Below are 3643 nucleotides of genomic sequence, written 5' to 3' on the forward strand. Positions count from 1 at the left end.
TGCTTACTGTGTGCAAAGCACTGTTCTAAGCACTTGGGAGAGTACAATATAAAAACAGAAGCATTCTGCCCACAATGAGCTTTTAGTCTAGAGGGGGAGACAGACATTAATATAAATAAAGAAATAGATAAATTAGATATATAGATAGATATGTACATAAGTGCTATGGGGTTGGGAGGGAGGATGAATGAAGGAACAAGTAACAGAGGTGCAGAAGAGAGAGGGAGAAGAGGAGAGGTAGGCTTAGCCAGTGAAGGTTTCTTGGAGATGTCCCTTCACTAAGATTTTGAAGTTGGGGAGAGCAGTCATCTGTCTGATATGAGGGAAGGGTGTTCCAGGCCAGAGGTAGGATGTGAGCAAGAGGTTGGCGGTGAGATAGACGAGACTGAGGTACAGTGAGGAGGTTAGCATTAGAGGAACTAAGTATGTGGGCTGGGTTGTAGTAGGAGAGTGTGAGAGCTAAGGTAGGAAGGGCCAAGGTGATAAAATGTTTTATAATCAATGGTTATGAGTTTTTGTTTGATACAGAGGTCGACAGGCAACCTCTGGAGTTTCTTGAGGATTGGGTAACATGGTCTGAAAGTTTTGGGGACAGCATCATGGAAATTGCCTCCTCCTCTCTTTCCACATGCCTTAACTAGCCTGGCAGAGGCTGCGGATGATCCCAGTTTTTCACTGTACGCAGCTTCATTGGAGAACAAGCAAAGTTGAGGGGCGAGGCTGGGGAGGCCCTCTCAGAGCCTGGTGCCCCTGGGGTCCGGGTGGCTCCGTCATGGGCTGGGCTGGACTGTGTCATTCCTAGTCAAACCTAGCCTACAACAGCTGTTCTGGCTACCGACAAAGCTTGTTGTGAACATGGAATGTTTCATGCTTTGGTTGTACTCTCCCAAGGACTTAGAATGGTGCAGTGTAACTAGTGGGTGCTCAATAAATGCCATTGCTACATCAGAGCCCAGAAATGCGGATTTGCTGGATTATTAGCAGTAAACCATGAGATGAAGGGGTTACTTTCAGTAATTTTTGTTCAATTAAGTGGGGAAATTAGAGGAGAAATTGAGGGTGGACGGTTCTGCCAGGGAAGAACTTCAAATTGTTTGTTTATAGTCATTAAAGCTGATCTGATTACTTTTCCTTAAGAACTATGTTTCTTCCCTGACAACGTTTGCTGCCAAACAGTTATTGGAAAACCATTGTTAAAACATTAAGCTCTATCTCACCTGCCCACTTTTTACCCAGTGAACAACCACTGCAGAACCAAGTTTGGATGTGGGCCTTGGGAAGCCTTGGTTTCAGTGCACAGCACAAGAGCCTGGGGCTGATAAAATCTAGATCTTTAACTCAGATCAAATTTTGAAGCCAACTGATTAGCAAAGCATCAAGTCTCAAAGCTTCAGCAGTGGAAAATTCTATTCCTTCTACTCCAGAATCCAATCTAGACAAGAGAAATGACCATCCCTAGGGGCTTCCTAAAATAAAGAATGGGTCTGTAAAAGTAGAAGAGTCTTGCCTAAATGATCCTGGTTCTCTGCCACTCTGATGATCAACCACAAGAAGTGATTTTTTGGTTTCCCAGTCCTTTCAGAAATGACCAATTCCATTTTGCTCTCCTAAGCCCTTAATACAGTGCTCTACACAACATAATAATAATAATAATGTTGGTATTTGTTAAGCGCTTACTATGTGCAGAGCACTGTTTTAAGTGCTGGGGGAGATACAGGGTAATCAGGTCGTCCCACGTGAGGCTCACAGTTAATCCCCATTTTACAGATGAGGGAACTGAGGCACAGAGAAGTTAAGTGACTTGCCCACAGTCACACAGCTGACAAGTGACAGAGCCGGGAGTCGAACCCATGACCTCTGACTCCGAAGCCCGGGCTCTTTTCACTGAGCCATGCTGCTTCCCTAAGTAAGAGACAACGTAAGTGCTTAATAAATACTATTGAATGAATGGATGGATGCGTTGGTTACCATTGGTCTGATTTTATGCTGGATAGACTAGTTTTCAGTTGGTTGTGCCCTATGCCACTCTTGAGCATGTGGACATACCCTATTCATTTACATGTCCATTTTTCATTTCTTTTCACCTGCATTCTCTGTCTTACTAGACTGTGGGGGAGGGCAGGGGCCATTTCAATCAATCAGTGATATTCATGAGTGCTTACTATGTGCAGAACACTGTACAAAGTGTTTGGGAGAGTATGTCCTCTATTTTCATCCCCTAAGAGCTAGGTCCAGTGGTCTGCCACTGAGTTCCAAGTCTTTGGAGGGGAAGCATGCTCAGAGGACCCTGGGAGGGGCACATAAAGATCTGAAAGAAATTGGTGAAATCGGGGTACCGTGGAGAAATATTCAAGGGTTGGTGGTACCTGGCAAATCTCTGCAAAAATGACACCTGTATGATAGCATCATCATGTTATCATTTGGGCCAGAGTGAGGCATGTGATGCCACTGACACCTTGAGGTCCAGTGATTCTGGGGGTTGCTGTCACCGTGACTTCATATCTACCTGCAGTAAGTAGATGTCTGTTTTTTCGGACAAGAAAAATGTCCCAGAAGAGGTTTGGATTAATGATATCAAGAATGTTGTTTCCAGGAAGTGAGAGAAGTCAGGGTGGGGAGGGGATGATGAGGAGGGGAGGTGATAGACAGGGGTGTCTGCAAGAACAAGCCATCAACTTACCCCCAACAACCCCTGCAAACTCTAGAAGCTGGGGTCTCAGTTCCTTGGGCTTCAGTTATTGTGCTGGGACATTATTACAGTTGAAATTTAGAGTGGAACATTTTTACTGAACTGATTCTGATGCTTGGGGCAGGTTATTTCAATTAATCAACCAATCAGTGATATTTATTGAGCTCCTAAGAGTGTATAGCACCATAATGATTGCTTGGGTGGGTGGGCGTATCTATGTTGGTTTGGGAATGAAGCAAATCATGTTTAGGGCTCCTTTTGAAACCCTTGCCCTGATAAGGGTGATCAGAGCCTCTATACTGGACTGCTCAGACATCCGGATGTCGCTTCCTCATCAGTTGATGCAATGACCGATATCCTGAGCCTGCTGCTTCATCCTATTTTGTCTGGGAGAAAACAGCAGAAGCCAATCATGTTCCCTGCCTTTATGACAAGTACACTCTTCTCCTCCTAGTCACCCATCCTGCTGCTCCCACCTTTATATCTCTAGGCTTAAGGGCCTGAAAGTCTGACCTCCAGGTGTGTGCTGTGGGCAGAGGTCCCCCCACTCAGGGCCTCCTGGCTGTGGCAGAACACTGAAAGCTGAGAAAAAGCCAAGAAAGGTCTACATGTTTCTTTTAGCCTGCTGCCTGACTTTCTTTGAGCCCACCCCATTCCTTTCTGTCTTACCTTCCCTGGCCCAGGCCATTGCCACCTCATTTTATCGCCTCGGAGTGAGCGGAGAAACTCTGGGCAATGCTATTCTCTGTTTAGGCAGGGGAGACAGTGGCAGAATTCATTGAATGTACAATTTGTTCCTAAAACCTCAACTTCTGTGTTAGCTACAATCCCAAGTGCAAGAAAAGCAACCTGAGAAGGCCCCAGCGGGGTCCCGAGACCAGATGAGCAATACCATTGGCCTTAAAATCTTGGCTGGCCACAGTTGGCTATAACCAAAGGGTGGGCTTGCTGCCC

Source organism: Ornithorhynchus anatinus, chromosome 5 (assembly GCF_004115215.2).
Source record: "Ornithorhynchus anatinus isolate Pmale09 chromosome 5, mOrnAna1.pri.v4, whole genome shotgun sequence".
NCBI lineage: Eukaryota > Metazoa > Chordata > Mammalia > Monotremata > Ornithorhynchidae > Ornithorhynchus > Ornithorhynchus anatinus.